This window comes from Camellia sinensis, chromosome 12, assembly GCF_055761805.1.
Source record: "Camellia sinensis isolate YWXY chromosome 12, ASM5576180v1, whole genome shotgun sequence".
NCBI classification, from domain to species: Eukaryota; Viridiplantae; Streptophyta; class Magnoliopsida; order Ericales; family Theaceae; genus Camellia; species Camellia sinensis.
The window spans coordinates 40,664,427-40,687,021 of record NC_138972.1 but is presented as its reverse complement, the minus strand read 5'-3'; the positions used below and the strand labels follow the sequence as shown (position 1 = coordinate 40,687,021).

At 37.8% G+C, this 22,595-nt stretch overlaps 1 long non-coding RNA gene across 1 annotated transcript; it reads right to left on the bottom strand.

The window, feature by feature from the left end:
- Nucleotides 1–20,435: 20,435 nt before the first annotated feature.
- Nucleotides 20,436–22,290, bottom strand: LOC114258644 (uncharacterized). The gene is made up of 3 exons (XR_014345756.1): nt 21,536–22,290; nt 21,396–21,452; nt 20,436–20,564 (listed from the first exon to the last, which is right to left on the bottom strand). It is a non-coding gene; the product is annotated as an uncharacterized LOC114258644 (long non-coding RNA).
- Between the last annotated feature and the right edge of the window lie 305 nt (nt 22,291–22,595).

Below are 22,595 nucleotides of genomic sequence, written 5' to 3'. Positions count from 1 at the left end.
TTTTAAAAAAAATTTAGTTATTATATTAAGTTTCTAAATTTACCCTTAATGTCTTCTTGGCTACCCTATAATGAATGTAATCCACTTATTCACCTTTCTCAATAATTTTTTTGATAAATATTATGAATTTATTATTATTTAAAGATGGCTTGCTAATAGTAAGACATTGTTTGGGATATTCTAAAAAAATCAAAAAATTATTATCTTATTTAAATCATATTATCTTATTTAAGTTATATCATTTTTCTATCACGTCACTTCAAATCCAACTTATATTTCATAAAAAATTAAATAATATATTTATTTATCACCCCAAACCACCACTGGGAGCCTCGTGGACCTCATGGCATACTCTTAAAATATACTTTTAAAACCGCTTGCTAATAGTTAAGGTTCGTCTCCGCGTGGACCTCGTGATATACTTATAAAATATAGTTTTAAATTTTTTTATTACCGTATCCAATCACACCATCATTATTATGTTGGGCCAATTTTCGACAATTGGGTGATAAGGAAAGGAACTTCAATCAACGGCTAAGATGACTCATATCCCTATCTACTACCGGCTATATATTAATGTTGTATTTAATTGGGATTTGATTTTTTTAATTAAAAAAATAGAGAAAAAAATTTTATATTTGGAAAATTTTTTTTAACTTTTTATTAAAAAATATGGAATAAAATATTGTAGCAAATATCAAAATTATCAGATTGCCCTTCCTAACACAGTCAGCAATACTGTGCTGACTTTCCATGTATTTCAATTTTTTTTATGGGAATTTGTGTCTTACATTGTGCCTTCTTTCTTTTTTTTTCTTTTTTTTTTTTTTTTTTTTTTTATGGAAATTTGCGGCTGCACTGTTTTCGTTTATGAGAATTTGTGGCTGTACTGTTTTTTTTGACCCCACAAATTTCTTGTGAGAATAAGGTGAATAGTATGATTTTTTTTTTTGTTTTTTAGTGATCTTTTAATTTTTTAGCTTTTGTAGGTGATACCAAACCAGCCCTTAAGAAGAGATTTGGAAAAGATAATAGAAAAGATATGTGATATGTGAATAAAATATACTTACATTTTATTTAATTTCACACATTTTTTTCATTTTCTTTTTCAAATTCTTCTCCAAATCACACAATCAAACACAGCGTAAATAATTCATGATTATCCAATCGTACCACCATTATCGTGGGGCCAATTTTCGACTATTGATTATAAGGGAAGCAAGGTCAATCAACGAAGAATTACACATGTTAAGATTCAGAAAAAATGTTTACAAAAAAAATTAAAATATTTTATTATTTTAATTATTAATATTTATTATTTTATAAAATATTTTTTATGATCCTATACCAATGTGTAATTCTGCCTTCAAATAGATTGCACATTTAGGGTTGTTTGTGATGTCCTAAATAAGTGCACTTTTTATCTTTTTGAACTAAAAAGTTGAGGAAAAAAATATGGATGTTTGGATTAATTTTTTGAATTTTTATGAAAAAATGCGTATTAAAAAATTATATAAAGAAGTGTGTAAGAGAAGATTGGAGATGAGTGAATGACAGTTGTAAAATCTGGCGGCCGAATTCTTGGTAAGAAATTATTGGGTACTTTGCGGGCATTGTAGTGGACTGTTTTGTTCGGCCCGTGGGGGCCATCACGGGTCCCATTTTGATAATCTGAACCGTTCAATGTGTAGAACTCATCGAGCACTATAGGCCTATAAAAAATCACATTGATCGGATATCGATAGCTATCTGATCGGATTTGTTTTTTTTTTTCAATCATAAATTATAACACTATCCATTTTTTCATACAAAACTGATTTAATCATGTAGTTATCGATATCCGATCAATGTGATTTTTAATAGAAATATAGTACTCGACGATTTATACACATTAAATGGTTCAGATTATCAAAACCGGACCTGTGATAGGCCCCCATGGGCCGAACAGCAGTGTGTGAAAAATTGCCCCAAACTGTCTAATACTTGGGACAAACGCTGCACAACCCCTTTGACTTTTCATGTTGGTTGAGTTGTATGATGTGTGAGTAATTATTTTTTTAATATTTTTTTTGGTGAATAGTGATAATTTTTTAATTTTTTGATTAACTTTTTAACTTTTTGACTTTTTTCAAAGTTGCCAAACTTGACCTTAAAGCCATGCTAGAGCCCATATGGACTTGTCACTAAAAGGTTGTTTACATTTAGAAGATTTTGAATCTCACACAGCCGAGGAAATCTGGGTTGAACGGAGTATAACCCCACACCATCATTATCGTTGGGCCAATTTTTGACTATTGGGCTACAAGGAAAGGAAGTTCAATCAACGGCTAAGATGACTCATATCCATACCTACTACCTACTTCATGATTCATGATTATCCAATCGTACCACCATTATCGTGGGGCCAATTTTCGACTATGAAATTATAAGGAGAGCAAGTTCAATCAACGAAGAATTACACATGTTAAGTTTTAGAAAAAAATATTTTATTATTTTAATTATTAATATTTATTATTTTTTGTAAAATATTTTTTATGATCCTACCAATGTGTAATTCTCCCTTCAATCAAGGGCACTAATAAATTGCACCTTTAAACCCATGACAGAGCCCAAATGGGGGCGGTCACTAAAAGGTTGTTTACATTTAGACGATTTTGAATCTCAGACATTTGAGGAAGTCTGAGACTTTGGATGGAGTATAACCCCAAACTTCAAGTCTTGACTACTAAGTTAACCCCTTGAGATTCTTGAGACATTATTGAATACAAATTGACCAAAAAATTGTTCTCACCTGATGATGCAGAATGCTTAACCATATAGTTCAAAACTCATGGACAAATAGGGCAAAGGGTAAAAGTATTAGTAGAAGCGAAATTTGATCGGAAGGCGGAAAATGACGTGACGGTCAATACCCATCACTTTGCAATGGTGTATTATAGATTTCAGCCAAATTCCACTGTCTAGGCCTTCAATTGCTCGATTTTGTCGTTTCAGGAAAGAATTGTTTCGTTAATTACTTGGTCCAAACAAATATATTTGATGTTAGGTTTTGTCCAACATGCTTAGTTTTCATTATGTTTTCAAGATTTAAGCTTAACTCAGATCTTTCTATTTTTGGTAAATTTTGTATTTTATTTGATTTAGGTGTAATTAGCAAGCTTTACCTTTTTTGATTTATTTCCTAAGTTGAATTAGGATTAGTTCTAGTATAAAAAAGCTTGTAAGGATTAGGGAAAAACAACTTTGATTTAATGTATACACTTTGACAGAGATTTCTCTTATTTTTCCTATATTTCTAGTAATCTTTTGATTCAACAGATTTGTAGAAGAGTTGCGACTATCATAGCTCTGTGATTCTGCTGCTGTCACATTCCTATGTTGCGTTTGTTGGTATCAGAGCTTAGGCTCAGTTCCTGATTTATCATCAAAGTTCAAGGAGTTCGTGGTAGTGGTTGACAAGCTACTATTGATGACGTGCTCGAGCGTGATTCTCTTGCACGAGAAGTACAACTAGAGGTCTAGATAACACAACGTTTCATTGAGTAGATCAAAACGCTGAGAGAGAAACTCGCTACCATGATAGTTAGCAATGGTGTACCTCAAAACTGTCGTCCAAATCCACCAGATGTGGAAGAGGATGAGGGGGTGTAGACCGCCCGAAGCTCCGCTCCACGTGCGAGGGCGCGAATTGTAGTTTTTAGCTATTACAGTTCGGACTCCTATTACGGTTCTGAATCTAATCTCACAAAGTGCAATGTAAGACTGATAAATCACCAAAGAGTCCAAATCCGGCAAATCGTTTTGAGAAATCAATTTTGAATAAAAAGCGCCAAACATGGACTGCTTTGCCAAATTTCAGAGTCGCCACCTAAATATTTTGTTTTGAGAAATTTAGGAAACCCTGACTCGTACCTAAGGCCACGTGTCCGTCATCACCAAAGTTGCCTCGACTCGGGAACTTGGGTACGAGAGGGGAAGGTCTTGAAATGAGCACCCCCGCTCGTCCGATCAAAGATCGGCCTCTACTAACATGATATGTTGTTTTTGAAAACACATGTGTTCTTGTTCCGGTTTATTTAGCTAATTTACTATGTGATGCGCACAGCATACAAGTATAGACTAAATCGCTCAAGTTGGAACGAAACATCCTATGTTTGTTTGTTTGAAAATGGTTTGAAAATGCTACTCACAAGTAGGCTAAGTCGTGGATTTGCCACCCTCAAGTGGACTTAGAAAAACATGATTTTGCCAATTCAAGTGGGCTTAAAACTCGCATTTTGATGAATTATTCCAATTCAAGCAATCCAACCTTCATCCATAGACATTTGTGCAGTTAAACACATAAGCAGTTAGCCTCATGGCAAGCATGTTATCATGGCAACATACACATCTCATGCAATATGCTAAAGCGTAAAAGCTTACCTAGTACTCTGGGCCAAAAAAGAAGCTAGTTAGTAATCAATGCATGATCTTAGCTATGTCAACAATGCCTAATACAACGCATGCAAAATGCAACTAAAGATAGGCTCGGCTATTCTAAGATGCCATGTGAATGTAACTTGATAGCATGTATTCAAATTGGTATTGAAATACAATGCAGTTTGTATGATGCGCCGAGCCTGGTGCATGCAAGACAAATGAATGATGCACGCATGCAAAGCATAAGTATGCTAATTGAAACATGCCCTAAAACTAACCATCAAAAGCTGATAAATAAAAGGGACAAAGAAATGGGGTTGGAAGACATGCATCACACATACGCACATTTATTACAACAATTGTGCCCTCTCAACGGAGGGTCCAAATAATAAGCTAACTAGCTAATCTAAGCTAATTAAACTAATTATTACAAAACGAAACTAATTAACTAACAAGTTAACTAATTATTACAAAACAAGCTAATTAGCTAACTACACTAGCTAATTAAACATTACAGCATAAATCAATAAGCTAAACACGTTAACTAATTAAGTACAAAACCAAAGTATAAGCTAGCTAAGCAAAGTAGTAAAAGGGGGGAGGGGTCGGGGCGAGAAGCGCATGCATGCTCGATCGCCTCGTTCGGAAATCCATCACTATGCCCTGACTTGCCTCTGTTTGCATTTGTTTTCAAAGCACTTCACAAAGCTCCAAGTAGCTTCTACTCCAACATGGAGACCTCCAGGAGCATTGCCGACCACTTATTGGTGGTGTAGACCACCTGTAGACCACTTCCACTTGCTGCAGACCAGAAAAAGTGGTCGGCTAGCTACTTTTTCTGGTCTGCCGACCAAAAAATTCTGCCCAACTCCATTTTGCTGCAATAGAGAACAAGAAAGGGCACGACAGTGTATTTGCAAGGTATGTGTGTACAATCACCCTCCCTATCATTTCTTAAGCTCAAGAGAGTGTGGTTCTCGACTCTCGGGCCATCAACCGAGCATCGCAATGCACGATGGCCGAGAAGCCAAGATTGCACAATTCAATGTTAATGAATGCACAAATAACACATAAAGGCCTTAAACTCTATCATGCATGATCAAGAGCGTCGGCGACCGAGAAATGAGGCACGTTTCATCACTTCAAGTATGAAACGTCCTTTGTTTCTCGTGTTTGGACTAACACCCTATCCAAACACAATGCAATGCAACAACATGCCAAACACAATGCAATGCAACATAAGCATGTCAAAACAAAGTCCTTAAGCATTGAGGTACACAACACTAAGGCTATAAAATGCAATGCACAATGGACTAAACCAACCCCAAATAGACTTCATGCATGCCAAGATAATGGCCAAAACACTCTTAAAAGATGGCATGAAAGGCTAGAAAATGCATGCTCATGCATTGACTCACCAATTAAGCATAAGAGCACAACTCTCAAAAGTGCTCAAGGAGTGACAAATGTAAGAGTGTAGCCACACTATCAGCACTAAAATCATGTATGAAATGATGGCAAATCATCCAAACAACACAAGCATAGCATGCTAGGAGGCCTAAGGCATAAAGCTACCAAGGAGGACTACACAAGAGGCATGCTATATATGGTACAAATGAATGAACTAGCCATAGACAGAGCTCAAATAGGTCAAAACAAAGACCAAAACATGCTGAAATGGGAGCTCAAAAGTCTAGGCATGCTTGCATACAAGCTAGGCCACAAACGAGGCAATAATGCACAACCATTAAAAGCACTCAAAGAGTGAAAGAAGTGAGAATATGAAAATGCTATATGCTCTGAAATGACATGTTAAAGAATGCCAAATCCTGCACATGTCACAAATGAAGCATGCTATGGTGCTCAAAACTCAAGGCCAGCAAAACCAATTGCACTACAGCTATGCAATACAAGAACCATATGACCAAGGCAATCCAAAACAGTCCTAGAGCATGCCAAAATGATGCTAAAACATGCATAGAGAAAAGTCAAAACAAGCTAGCATGAAGGGCCAAAACATCAAGTAGGCTAGGCTAATGAGCATGATTACACTACGCCTACCAAAACCAAGCATGAGATGGCTTCGCCAACAAAAATCAGAGTTGTATTATGGCAAAATAACACCCAAAACGCATTGATATGGCAGCCCAAAATCCTAGGCACGATGGCATACATAAAGGCTCATACTTAAGGCATAAAGCACCAACCCTCCAAAGCATTGAAAGAGTGAAAGATGTGAGTGTATGGCCACACTGCATGACCAAAACAACATAAAAAAGAGCTCAAGTATGGTAAAACATGAACAAAAGCTTGCTGGAGTAGAGCCAAAAACATGCTAGAATGATGGTCAAAAGCATGATGCATGTTAGGCTAGTGAATAGAAATGCACTACAAGTGCAAGGAGTATGCAAGAGGCTATCAAAGCAACCCTAGACAGAGCTATAACATGCTGAAACAACACCAAAAACATGCTGAGATAAAGCCAAAATGGGCTAACAAGACATGCTAAAACATGAGGCCTACAAGGCTAGTTTGTGAGGATTACACTACACATACAAGAAGCATGCAAGGGGTGACAAGGACAACAAAAAATAGAGTCATGGCAGGTCTAAAAGGTCACAAAAAATTGTTCAAACAAAGCTTCAAGAAGATAGAAATACATGCTTTTGTGATGAGCCATCAACACAAACATACAAGAAAAGAGGAGGAGGGACAACCCCCTCATATTTGAGGCCTCAGAACCAAGTTTCCACCACTGAAATTCCTCTAGAATTCAGTGGTGAAGAGGCCAAATAAGGATGATCACAAGGGCCTAAAGTGAAGGCTCAAAAGCCTAACAAACAAGGCATGCAAGGGAGTAGATCACCCCCAACACCAAAGAGACCTCAAACAAAATCTTAAATACTGAAAATCAGAACTTTTTGCCGTAGAAAGTTAGGCCTAAAACAACATGCAAATAGGGCCAAATAAGCAATGAACACAAAGCTTAAAAGAGGGCTAATGACTCACCCTTGTAGAACCACTTCAAGGAAGCAACTCCAATAACTTTCTGAGCTAAAAAACCAACTCTTGAGTTCCAACAAGACCCTCAGGTACCTCAGCAACAAGAGTGTGGTGTTTCACTATGTGTTTGTGTGCAAAAGTGTGAAGAAACTACACTTTCAAGCCCAAATATGAGACAAATGGAGAAATATAGAGATAGATGTGTATGTATAGCTCCAAGCCAAAATTTTGAACCTAAGGCAAGAGGGTTGAGGCTCCCTTATATAGAAAAACATGTAACAAGCTTGTTGAACAAGCTTTAGGCTCCAAGCAATCCCTCCATACACGTGTATGGAGGATGCTTTCTGTGTCCAACAGCTGGCACAGCTGACAAGAAAATATCTGCAAGAAATTGCAGGAAAGCTGTCGACCAATTGAAGTGATTGGCCAGCTACTTGCACTGGTCGACCGACTAGCATAAGTGGTCTGCAAGGAGACCAAGTGGTCGGCAAGGGGGAGAAGGTGGTCTGCACTAAGAAAGCAAGGTGGTGGCATGGCTGCCGACCATTTTTGGTGGTCCAAAGACCACCAAGACCAATTGGCCGACCAGAAAACTGGCTGGTAGGTAGGAAAAGTGGTTTTCAGGGAGAGAAATTGGTTTACAATCCCTATTCCAACCTCCAAGCAAGGAAAACAAGGTTTGTGCCAAAAACAAACCAAAAAGGATGCAAGACAAGAGTCCGCTGGTCAAGGCACGTAGCCAAAAACCTCGAAAACTAGTCTACGGGCACCAAAAGTGGTCTACGGGAGGGAAAAGTGGTCTATGGCCACAAAAGGTGGTCTACAAGACCTCTGTGTCCCTCTAGGCAGAGGCAACAAGGCATGTTTCGAAAACCAGGCCAAAAGGAGAACGTTAAGCGGTCCCGAGACAAGGCGCACGGCCGAAGGCTCCGGAAATCGAAAACTAGTCTACAAGAGGGAAAAGTGGTCTACAACCACAAAAAGTGGTCTACAAACCTCTCTCCCCCTCCAGGGAAGGTCAATAAGGCATGGTCCACAAACCAAGCCAAAACACAAAGAGTTCAGAGGCCCGGAGGCAAGGTACTTAGCTGAAAACTCCGGAAACTCGAAACGAGCACAAACGAGCACAATCATCGGGTTCTCAAATGATGACGTCTGAGTCCTAAGGTCGGTAAAAAATGGGGTGTCTACAGTTGCCCTTCTTTGACAGAACTCGGAAGTCAAGAAGTGACGGGAGTGAATGTCAAAGCCCAGAAATGACCCATTTTTGACAAGGCCGAAGACCTGGACAAACAGGCAAGATAACAAAGAGATGCGCCCGCAGGCAGGGGTAAAATGCAAATGACATGCACAATGCCGAACATAACTTATGATTATGCAAAGAGAGCTGTGATGAAGCAATTATGCAAAATAAATGCAGCATTTTAAGCGAATGTTATGTAAAGAAATGCTACAGGAAACTCGTACATAAGCAAGCAAACACGAACCAAACTACATCTCATGCAGAAAGGATGTAAGAAAATTATACAATTCTCACTGCGCCTCACACGGAGAAGGCTAAAAGCGACTACCGAGAACACCCGGAGTCTCAAACGAAACACCTCCCAGCGTATCAAACGCAAAAGGAGAAAGGCATCCAAACGCGTGTCAAACGCGAGAGGAGAAAGATACATCCAAACGCATGCCAAATGCGAGAGGAAAAGGGTTGCGCAAGAAAGCGCGATGCACTAGACAGTGCAAGTACGTCCAAAAGCGCCACACACGAGTGGAGAAGGGTATGTCCAAACGCATGTCAAACATGAGTGGAGAAAGGTTGCACAAGAAAACGTGATGCACATGATAGTGCGAGTACGTCCAAACACGCCTCACGCGAGTGAAGAAGGGTAACAGAACGCATATCAAACGCGAACATGTGTGATAGATAATAGTCAAACTGAATCGGAACTTTTCCTGAATGAACCGTACATACAATATCGTTTGGCTTCATCAACTTCAAATGAATCATACATATAATATCGTGCCTGCACAAAAGAGAGATTTTGACAAGTACAATATAACAGGAACACATGATCAGCGCTATATCAAGATACAATTTCAATACAAGATAAATGCGTGCACATATGATGCTGATGGAAAGGTGCATAGCAATGCAAGTGAAAAGTGCATAGCAATGCAACTGAACGTGTGCGACAACGCAAGTGAAGAGGTGCATAACAATGCTAGTAGAGCGTGCGTGACAACGCAAGTAAAGTGTGCATAACAATGCAAGTGGAATGTGTGCGACAACGCAAGTAAAGTGGTGCATGAAAATGCGAGTGAGATGTGCATAACAATGCGAGTGAGATGCGCATAACAATGCGAGAGAAATGTGCATAACAATGTGGAGAGAAGTGTGCATAATAATGCGAATGAGATGCGCATAACAATGTGAGAGAAATGTGCATAACAATGCGAATAAAGTGCAACTTCAATAGTATGTTCGAAGAAAAATGCCGAATAAGGAAATACAAGCCTTAACGAGACCAATTCAACCTCAACCTCCGATTTACCTCTCGGAGGGGTCACAACGTACTCAAAAAGGATACACCTTGCTCTTGACGAGTAACGATGAGCTACGCATCGAAGACTTGAATTGAAGTTCCCGCGAGGACATTTTGAGCCGAAAAGTGTACTTTTCTTGCACTTTCTCAAGAGCGGAGGACTCCAATCATCACAAAAACACACAGGGAGGACAATGGGACCCTGAAGACCACCCAGAAGGGCTGCCGACCACCTAGACCAGCTGCCAACCACTTGTTGACCACCTTAGTGGTCGGCCAGCTAGAAAAACCGGTCGGCCGACCAGTTTAGCAAAACAGGGGCAGCTTGGTCTTTTGAGGGCCGGCTCTTCAAGTGCACAACTCCAAAGCATATTTCATCACACCTTCAAGGCCGAAATCACTTGCTCTCCCTCCCTAGACGATTTTTCTTCTTAGATCCGGGCTTTGCACGTGTTTTCCAACGCCCCACGCGAAGTTGATTCGCGAAAAACTTTCGATTCTCTTCATTTTGAACCGATCAGAATTTGTTTTCGGAGCTTCTTTCTCCATTTTCACCACTTGAGGTATGTTTCTCTCGAAGTTTAGCACCTTTTCCCAAGTTTTGACTTTCTTTGACTTTTTCTCTTCCCGAGAGTTGACTTTTTGCAATTTTGGCTCATTTCGCTCATTTTTGCTCAATTTTGCACCTTTTTTCAGATGGCTGACCACATTCCACACAATAGGGGCTCTCCGCGAGTAGAGAATGAGCCTGACATTATGCCATTGCTACCGAGGATGCGGCCTTTCGACCCGGAGAGGTACCACCCTTAGGAGCACATCCTACTCCCGAGCACCTTTCATCATTTCACAGATTTCGCGCGACAGGCACTCACAGACTTACTGCTACGGGAGCCGGAGTCCCATTTATCTCATCACGCGCACGAGGTGAGTATTTCACTTTTACATTTCCTGCGATGTATTTTGCATTTCTTGCACACTTCATGCTTTCGCTATGTATTATATCTGCTCGTTCAGAACACATTTACATACACAGCGTTTCTGCTCATTCTGAACATAACTCACAACACAGCATCCTGTTCATTTGGCACACAGCTCATACATAGCACTCTGCTCACTTGGCACATAGCTCACAACACAGCATTCTATTCATTTGGCACACAGCTTATACACAACACTCTGTTAATTTGGCACACAGCTCTCAACACAGTATTTTGTTCATTTGGGCACACAGCTCATACACAATACTCTGTTAATTTGGCATGTAGCTCACAACACAACATTCTATTCATTTGGGCATACAGCTCATACACAACACTCTGTTAATTTGGCACGCAACTCACAACACAGTATTCTGTTCATTTGGGCACACAGCTCATACACAACACTCTGTTAATTTGGCACGCAGCTCACAACACAGTATTCTATTCATTTAGGCACACAGCTCATACACAACACTCTATTAATTTGGCACACAGCTCACAACACAGTATTCTGTTCATTTGGGTACACAGCTCATACAAAACACTCTGTTAATTTGGCACGTAGCTCACAACACAATATTCTGTTCATTTGGGTACACAGCTCATGCACAACACTCTGTTAATTTGGCGCGCAGCTCACAATACGGTATTCTGTTCATTTGGGCACACAGCTCATACACAACACTCTGTTAATTTGGTACGCAGCTCTCAACACAGTATTCTGTTCATTTAGGCACACAGCTCATACACAACACTCTATTAATTTGAAACTGAATACACCTGTTCATTCTACATGCAGGTAGCTTTCCGTTTCACACAGGGATACAGATCGATCATTGCGAGGGAGTGGTATATGGAGCTCCTTGACTGTGTTCGACATATCGTTGATGAGGTAGGGTATGGCCCATTTTGCACGGGGTTGTCGCGTCTTCAGGCGAGCCTCATGGGTGCACTTGTAGAGAGATGGTGGGACACCACCAACTCCTTCTATTCCTCAGCCACCGGGGACATGACGATGACCCAGTACGACTTTTCGATGCCGACGGGCCTTAACGTGGGAGGTTGGCCGATCCCATACGATTTTGATATGGGCGAGTGGGAGGCAACTTGGACTTATCTGCTCGGAGCCCAGCTGTCGACCTACAGATCATCAGGCATGGTCAGGTACACCTGGTTCACGAAGCAGTACAAGAGGACTATGCCCGAGACCATTGAGGCCATAGAGCAGTATGCCCGGGGATTTTTGATGTTCCTTCTTGGGACCACACTGTTCTCCGACAGGGGAAACACGGTCGGACTATATCTTCTCAGTGCTCTAGTAGACCTATCACAGGTCCGGCACTTTGATTGGGGCAGCACTGGCCTTGCTACCCTTTACTGCTACATGAGCGCGACCTCCCGCGGGCACAGGGGCATAGTAGGTGGCTACTGAAGAGCCTGGGAGGTATATTCTACCCTCTTGATTTACATTTCTGCTTTTCATTATCTGTACACTGCACACTGCACACATTTCACACATTACATTTTGTACTCTGCATTCTGCACTCAACATTCTGCATTTTTTGTATATTCTATATTCTGACAGCCACTGTCTTGCCTTTCACAACTGTGGGTTTGCGCCTACTTCCCGAAGCTCGCCTCTAATCCAGAGGTGAAGGCACCACTCGATGTGCTACACCCGCGTAGATTCGAGGGTCGGTGCCGGCCCAGGCCCTGGGAGACATTGCCATATCTCCGGCAGTATTTTGACATCGTACGGGCGACGGAGGTAAACCAGAATTCTCAGTTCTTCATGCTTTCAGCTTTGATTTATCTTGCATATTTATGATAACTAATCAGTTCATGCATTTGTTATCCGCAGATCACCTGGCAGCCTTGGATAGCCATGCCAGGGTATTCTCGGTTCCAGTTCGTTGGGGCATGGGGCGCCTCCTGATATAGGATTTTGTTTGAGGGGCCAGTCGGCAGAGCCTGGTTTCTCGGGGAGCGTTTCATGTGCCAGACGATGGGTAATCCCGCTCAGGAGATCCCTTCACCGCCTCCACTGGACATGCGGTCCACAGAGAGTCTCACTCCCTAGGAGGTTGACGACCTCATGCAGGGTGCCAATGCGGTTCTTTTCCTGGAGGAGGGGGAGTACACGATGTACATCCGCACGTACCTGATGCCTCCATTACTCTGGCACATCCACACGTACTATTTCCCAACCTTTGCTCATTTTCTGGTGCTCATATCACTCTGGCACTCAACACTCCCTTTTTACACTCCTATAACCATTTGCTCACTCTTCCCTTAACATACTCCTTTCTTTTTTTTAATCTATCTATCTTTTAATCCCTTTCCAAATATGGTTGATGGACAAGTTAAAAGCAGTGGCTCCTTGTGCCCAATATTCAACCAAAGGCTACTTTTCTCGCTCCAAACTGGTGAACTTTTCTTTAGAGGAAAAGTGGTTTAACTAGATGTGCCACAGATCTGTGGTTGACATTGCTTGGTGTCGGATTGCCTGGGGGGGTACTTGTGCATGCTAAATAGTTTGGACCCTCGATTTCTTTGATCTACTCTCACGAGAGTAATGTGAAACATAGTTGAGAGTTCGAATCCTACAATTTTTATAGAAAATCCATTTTATTACAAAACTTTTGGCAGAAATGGGTTGCATCACCAAATCTCAGAGTCACCACCTAATATTTTTGAAAAATTAGAAAACTCATCACTCGTGCCAAGGCCACTGTTCGTCGTAACCAAGGATGCTTGGCTCGGAACCTTAGGTATGAGAGGGGAAGGTCATTAATTGAACACCCTCGCTCACCCGATCAAAGATTAACCTTTACTAAATCACGATATGAATTTTATTTATATGTTCATATTCCAATATATTTAATAAATCCTAAAATTTATTATGTACAGTATACAAGTATGTACTATGTCATTTATTTTGGAACAATTTAATTTCATGTATTTTGAAAGAGTTTTGAAGATGTACAACTCAAAGAAATTGAGTTTACAAACATATAAATTAACATCATTCCAAATTAAGCAACATAATCTCCATCCACCGACATTCATAAAGATATATCAAATAGGCAAATAGTCTCATGGTATGATGCTAAACATAGTAAGAAAAACACACACAAGCAGGATGCTAAAGCATAAAAACTTAAATATTAACCGACGTCCCGCAAACAGCTAGAAAACAAAGTTAGTAAAATATGCATGATCTTATAAACAAAATCCTAAGGCAATTCACTCATGAAATGCAACTAAAGATTCAACTTCTAATATATGACATACGAGTCATCTCAAGAACATGAGGCAGTGCACATAATAAAATAAGAATTGATTAAATTCATAAATGCAAATTTAGCCGAATCAAGATGCATGAAACATGGATGCAAAGTATGGATATGATGAAAATCAAAATATGATGCATATTTATAAATAAGAAAAGCAAGTAAAAGAACGGGATAGAAAGAAGCGGGGTGGAGAATTATTACAACACTTGACTAATTACATATCCGAATATGGGAGGAGAGGAAGAAAATATTATAGCAGAATAAAATCTCACAAATCTCTCATATTAAAATAAAAATATAAACTTCACATTCAAAATTTCTCTATTCTAACCTCGTGGTTGCGTTTAGAACGGTCTACTTAGTTAGGAACAAGTCTTTTCGTCTCAAAAATAGCCCAAAATTACCTGTAAGGGAGAATATTCTGTTAGAGAAAGGAATATTCCATCAAGGGAATATTCCGCCCATATGCAGAATATTTCGTCAGTGCTGACTGTGGCACTGACATGGCAAGTTTGCTGACGTGGCTGAGATGTGGCGCTGACTGGACTTGCCCAGAAAATGAATTTAATGATGCTGAAGGGAGGTTTTGAATTCCAGACCTGGGACTTACCATGGACCTTAATTATTTTTCCAAAGCCTCACCTTGTGTTGTGTTTCCCTTTAAATAATATTAGAGCACTTTAAACCAGCAAAAAGCAACAAAGGCATAGACGCCTAACACAACATTTATGTTTCCTTTATTTTCTTTTTCTCTTTTTTTGTTTTTATTTTTGTTTTTTTTTTACTTCATGATAAATATAATATAATTAATAAATAACATATATATACACACATTAGAAATGTGCATGGTGGTTTCATCTACCACCATACCAAAAATATATATTACAAAATAATTACTAATGAAATTACATCTCAACCAACTTAAATCACATTTTTTTTTTTAAATCACATATTTAAACACATATTCTAAAACAAAATTTGAGGAACAAAGACTCAGCCTTCCATTTCCACAACCTAAATATCACATATTTAAAACAGTAAAGAAAATACAAGAAAATAAATGAAAAGAAATCTAAGGAACAGAAGCTCAACCTTCCACTTCTTTAACCTAAATATCACATCTTTAAAACAGTAACGAAAATATAAGAAAATACATTAAAAGAAATCTAAGTAACAGAGACTCAGCCTTCCACTTCTCCAACCTAAATATCACATATTTAAAACAGTAAACAACGTACATGAAAATTAATGAGAAGATTGCAAAAATTCACCTTTTGGTGAATTTTCTGATTATCAAACTTTCTTCTTTTACACCCTTACGGTTATTGTGTATGCTTTGGAATCTCAACAAAAATTCAAGTTTTAAGTTTTAAAGGAATTTTTGGGTGGTACATATCTATGGATAGAAAGGTGATAGAAGGGTTTAAGATTTGTTGAAATAAAAATTCTTTTCCCAAATTTTTCTCTTCTCAAGACTTGTGAAATTTTCTTTTTCCAAAATTTTCTCTCTTTTTGAAATAAAATTTTCTTTCTCAAATTTCTCTCTTTTTCAAACAACAAAATGAGGGATATTTATAGATTTCCAAAACACATGGCTAGCCATGTGGTATTTTCGAAAACACATGGATCTCCAAACCATGTGGCTTGCCATGTGGTATGAGAGCCGATTTTTCAAAACTGCTAAATTTCTGGGGAAGAAAAATTCAAAAACATATTTTTCAATAGGTCTAAAATAATTTGGCTAAAACCGGTGTAAGGTTGGAATTAAAGCTTAAACCTGACTTTTCTTCTTAGAAATTCATAAAATAGCACATTTCAATTTTGACCATCGGGTGTTCGGAAGAAAGGGCCCAAGTCTTAAGGCCGGTCAAAATGGGCTGTCTACAATTGCACCTCTTGGACAAAGCTCGAAGTCATTTCATGACGTGAGTTAATGTCAAAGCCTGAAGATGGAGACTTGGGCAAACAAACAAGATGCAAATACAGTTGGTTAAACTCGAGAGTTGCCTACATATCCCTTTGTAAGGAATCAAACCAGCATAGTTTAGGGGCAAAATGAAAATGACACGTTCGAAATACACACTACAAGAAATTGCATTTTTCGCAACGTAACAAAATATGTTGTTAAAAGGGAAAATTCGTTGGCAAAGAGTTTTGCCGACACATAAAGCTACGTTGGCAAAAGTTTTTGCCGACGAAATTATCATTGCGTTGGTAAAAGTAATGTCTTTAGCGACAAACATAGTCGTCGATAAAAGCCTTCATCCATCGTCGGCAATTTACCTTGTGTTGGTAAAAGTCATTCAAATATGATGATTGTGTGGTACTTTTCGCGACACAAATTTGCATGGGCAAAAAATATACTTTTAGCAACAACTTATGCGTCGGCAAAAGTAAACTTTTGGCGACACATTTACGTCGGTAAATGTTGCCATTTGCCGACGATTTGTTTGTCGCTAAAGCTTTACTTTTGGCAATGACAAATTGGCATTGGCAAAAAGTACACTTCTACCAACACAATATGAGTGGGCAAAAGTAACTTTTAGCGACACATTTACGTCGGTAAATGTTTCCATTTGCCAATGATTTGGTTGTCGATAAAGCTTTACTTTTGGCAACGACAAATTAGCATTGGCAAAAAATACAGTTTTAGCAATACAATATGAGTGGGCAAAAATAAACTTTTGGCTACACATTTACCAACAAGTTGTTCGTCGAGAAAGCTTTACTTTTTGGTAACGACAAATTTGTAGCGGCAAAAAAAATTGAAAATCATTTATATTTTTTTATAAGATTTACATATTTACAAGAGGCATCCCTCAGGCACTATTATTACAAACTAATAACATTGATATTAAATCACCTAAAGTTGATGTGTAGGCAAAAAAACACTGTTGAAAAATATGCTTTTGGAAGCAGTGTATAAAACCTGAAAGGGTAAACTCACTAAAATACTCAAATACATCCAAATTGTAAACCCATAGTAAAAACAGCAGATAACAAGATGAAAACATGAAACTAACAACCCAAATTTACAGTAGACTAGCATCTAGTAGCAGCCTGCTTCATAGCAACATTGCAACAGCAGTAGCCCAGCAAAATTCTGCAGCAGCACACCGGCAGCAGACCAGCAAGCAACAACCATCAGCCACCAGTGCTCTGAAAAATGAGAGAAGAAAAACAATTAATTACTGGGGGGGAATTCGGGGAAATCCTCTCTAATAATAGCGGGGCAGGGTGGGTTTCCATTGGGTTCGGATTTAATTGCCATCCGTAATTCTACCCAAAAGATTCCACCAATGAATCTCCTTCATCAACAAAATCAACAGAAAATAACTATCTACTATCTAGACAATTCAACAACAAAAAAGTATCATGATTTAAAGACGACTAATTAAGTTGCCATTTCTTTGTAGACATCATGTACATGATTGGGGATTATTTGATATCAAACCAATAATCCATCTTGTGCAAGTCACTATCTCGAGTACAAATGCAATGTATGTTTTTGGTAATTTCTCTAAGAACGTAATGAAGATGAACTTTTATGATTAGATGGATTAAAAAAATGGATGCATTATTGTTAGAACTCATGTCGTTCCTGCCACACGGGTACTGACATGACTCATGTTGGCTGGGATAAGTTTTGGTAGACCAAAATCTGAAATTTTGGGTGTCAAGTCTTTGTCAAGGAGAATATTGCTAGCTTTGATATCTCGATGAACGATATGTGGTATGTCCACCTGAAAGAATGGCATGTCCTCGTGCAATCCTAATGCAAATTCTAGTTCGTGTTCGCCAACTAAATTGGATGTTACTGTAACTTCCACCTGAAAGCCAAGGTCATGATAATGATGATGATGCTTTAAAGCTAAAGTTTGTAAATCGAGGTGCCAAATTTGTGTTTTTATGTCAATCCAACAAGTGTAAAGAGTACCAAACTAAGAATATACTGTAACCTTACTTTATTCACTGAACACCGTCTCTTCAAATCCCATGAATATACATCACACATTTGGAAATTAATCTTACTGTATTGTCCTTGTAGATTAACAATCATATAGTACAGTTTTAGACATACTAAATGATATAATCTGCTATTTCTGCATTACCAGTCACACGGTTGGAGGTATACTGGACATAGTCATTGAAGCAGAGGACAAAAAACATGGAGATTTATTGAGACTGGTAATACTTCCTCTCTTCTAACTCTCTTTTATGTCTACTATTGGCTGTTTTGCTATACACTATGGTCACTTTAAAAATCCTTTCGTTATTTACATTATGTTACTATAATGTGAGCAAGATCATGTTAAGGGCTACCTTGAAATGTAAGCATTTTCACTTCCATCATCTAATCTAACCTACATACAGATACATCTCTAACATAATCAATGTGGCAGATCAAATAGAAAAGAAATGTAGTGAACTTCCTTACTTGACAGCAACAGAAAAATAAGTACGTAAATGTGGAAAATAAAACCAAACCTTGTTCAAAAGGGCACCTAGCTGGATCCCCAAAATACTGAGACAATGAATCTGCACTTCTTCCCTGCAAGATAAATGTGTCGGTATACTTAACTAAGCAAGAACTTGCAAATTTTAACAAAAGAAAATCAAACCAAATTTACTGCTGAATTTTCCACTAAGATTAAAATTTCAGTATTGGCAAATCCCCTTTATTTTATATCTCAGCATCACTGCCAACAAACATACACTAGTTTTGTCATGAAACTAGAATTATGTACATCTACGAAGATCCAATAATTCCTTTACAAAAAGAAGAGTCAGCATTTTTCCTTTAAAGCATATTTCTAAATTGTTCTCTTTTACAGAAAACATTGTATGCCTACTCCTGGGCATAAATCAAGCTCTTGAGGTCGCTAATGCATCAATGTCATTTTATTGTTCCTTGATATTGAGTGATAAGTATGTAGGAGTTGAATTGGAGTGCAACTACACTACATTTATAGTTGCCAGGTAGAACTTTGTACCCATTATCTTTGATCTTTGAAAATGGAACACATACAGTAAACATATTTTAACAAAGTCCTCCAGTGAGAACCCATCATAATCATCAACACTTCAAAGATTGCATTATTATTACACATCAACATAGAACTCAAAAATGTTAATATTCATACATATGTGTGTATATAGACACAAAAGAGAGGAACAAATGAGAATTAAGTTACCAACACTAAACAAATAGTCGATTTAATCAAACTTCTATAAAATCTCTAACTTCTATATAAACAAATAAATAATCACCTACAAAATCAAGGAGGTCTCAAATGCATGCTACATGAAAGCAAGTAAAACCAGTTTGGAAACTTGAATAAACAGTGAGCAATGGTGGTACAAGTAATAACCTTGATGTCGAACCCTATGCTAGGCACAAAAAAGCAATTACTAACAATTAATCATTTAACCACTCTTCTTACCAAAAAAACAAAAAAAAACCCCATCATTCCTTCAAACTCACTCTGAAAATAATGCTTCCAAGCCTACGAGCATGTGACTCCTACAGTACACTCAACTCAATTCAAAAACCTCCATATGAGGACAACCAGATAGTAAGATTTTTCATGCATGTTGGGTTCTGATCTTTGAAAAACAACAACCAAATCTAATTCTCTCTCACAAGTTAAAAATCAACAATCAAACTTTTGCATGCCAATCATAATAAATCATAATCAAAAAATAAAATATGCATATTTTTCTTAATGTGTAAAGTAGTCTTTCCTATAAAGCAAAAGGCTCTTAACAATTGATCCAACAAAAACTTCTCAGATCAGATTAACAGCTTTTCTGCACAATGTGTCAACCATAAAATTCCCTTAGCTCTTATTTACATTGTTCGAAACAAGTGATCAATCTATTGCACCAAATGCAACAATTCAGTCAAGAGTAATTGCAAGATTTCTGCAAAAATAGGTGTATCTTCACAAAATAAGTCAAAAGTTTCAAGTCAAAACACATATTTCATTTAGTTAAAAAAAAAAAGGCCAAATGTTTCCTATAGTTGCTCACTCCCAGAAGAATCTATAAACAGTCTGTCAGCAATTTACATACAAAAACCTACAACTTCTCTCAGTTGTGTTAACTCCAGAATTACAGAATAGCCAAATTCAAAAGAACAAGAGCCCGAATGAATACAAATAGTTTCTGATTTTAAAGCACTCACCTGAAAAACTTTTGGATTCTTCAGCATTGCCCTCATAACTGGATCCTTTAAGGGATATTTCATTATGTGACCGCTCTTTTCACCTCTTGTATATGCCAATTTTGTTAGCTGTTACTTTTGCACCACCCTCTGTCTTTATCTGCTCACCATTGAAAGACAAAAAGAGTAAATAATCCCAAATAACCTTCACACCAAGACAAGTAAGCAAAATTAGTTCTAGCCATGGATAGAACGAAACCACTTTTTCCCCCTATAAAATCAAATCACTTATTAAGGTGCATCCAACATGCTATTCACAACTAAAGCAACATAAAGCAATGTATCACACGCCAAACAAATAAAAGTAATTTCATATACTTGAGAGTCATCTCATAAGACCAGTTTCTTATCATAAAGATATATTAGAAAATGGACAGCATATCATTCAAAAAAATATGTGCATGTGTCTGGGGTACAATTCAAAATACTAACTTTATAATAACACAAATAACAATTCTTTCCATTGTTAAGCATGATTCCAATATTTTCAATAGAATTCAAAATTATAAAGAACGAAAAAGAAGATGAAGAGTTATCCACAAGCAATGAAGTAAATACATCAAGACTAATTTTTGAACAGCTACTCTTTCCTAAGGTTCAAATTCAATTTCACAGTCACTAAGGACTCGGTAATGTCTAATAGAACCTGCCCATAGTGAACCCCAATAGAAAACTCCACATTATCCCGTCATAGGAAGAAGTTTGAAGCTGCAAACTCCACAAATCTTTAACAATTCAACACTCTTAGCAAAAAATAGAACATCTTTAACACTCAGTAGACTGCAAATAAATATGTTCAACAAGAAAACCACTTTACACCTAATTTCAAGAAGCAAAGCATCTCCCCTACACCTATTTCTTCTATATACCAATTATAACAATAAAAAAGCTTTATATATTTGTAAAACTGCAAAGATCTTTGATAAAATACCTTTCCACTAGCTGTCACATGGTCCCCATTGTTTAACTTGATGTACTTCTTACTCCTCTGCCAGCAAACAGATTCACACAATTTAAAAGGAGATAGTTTGAAAGAAAAACAAAAAAAAAATAAACATCCACAAGATATACCTTATCCCAGTGGAATCTAGATTTTTGTTTTTGCATGCCACCACTATCATCTGCAACCAGATCCAGCACGGCAGCTTCCAACCTATTCAATTAATTAATCATGACATAAAGATAAGTCAACTATTAAAACGTCAAGAACAAGAAAAAAACACATACTACAGATTAATAAACATTTCTTTTTTTATCATTCAGCAACAAAAAGGACGTACTAATTACAAAGAAAACAGATAGAATGCCCAAAGCAAAAAAGAAGGATAAGGGAGATTCTCCAAAGACAACAATGGAAAAAAAAAAAAAAAAACAATGAAGATACATGTGGCACACAGCCCTCCAATTACTACTAATAGAAAACAAAGGAACTCCTTTAAATGGTGCTGAAACTAACACACCCAAAAAGAAGCCAAATAACAGATTTTATCACATAAACTACCCAATATCTTTTGAATTGTCTTGAAAAAATCTTGCATTTCTCTCTAACCATAAAACCCACAATAAATAGTAATACAAAAAAGAATAAATTACAAGCTCAATGCCCTTGGTTCCTTTTAACCAAAAGCTGTGACTGTCATAAAATTTCATAACGCAATAATTATTATCATCATCAGTCGAGAAAACAAATGTTTGGGAATCAATAAGCCTTCTAGAACTAATTTTCAAAAAAAATATATAAAAAAAATAAGCCTTCTAGAACTACGTCTTGAAAAAGCATCCCACAATAGTCTCTACTATTCTGTCTTGCTTCACGATTACTTATTGCAGTGGAACTATTAGACAAAATGCTAGAAGATATACTCACCACATCAGCTTGAAGTACACTTCCACCCCCTGGCCTCGTTCCCTATCTGAAACAAGAAATCCAAGACCTAGAGATATGGTCTCTTGAAGAGAATTATCTCTTAACAGGTGAGAAGTTATTGGTGAATCTTCACTCACATTATTTCTAAATGAATCTCCAAGCTCTTGGGGAGATGAACTGCTTGTATGTAAAACCTCTGCACAAATCTGAGATACGTCCTTGTCCATCCTATTACCAAAGCCATTACTGACATCCATATTAGAC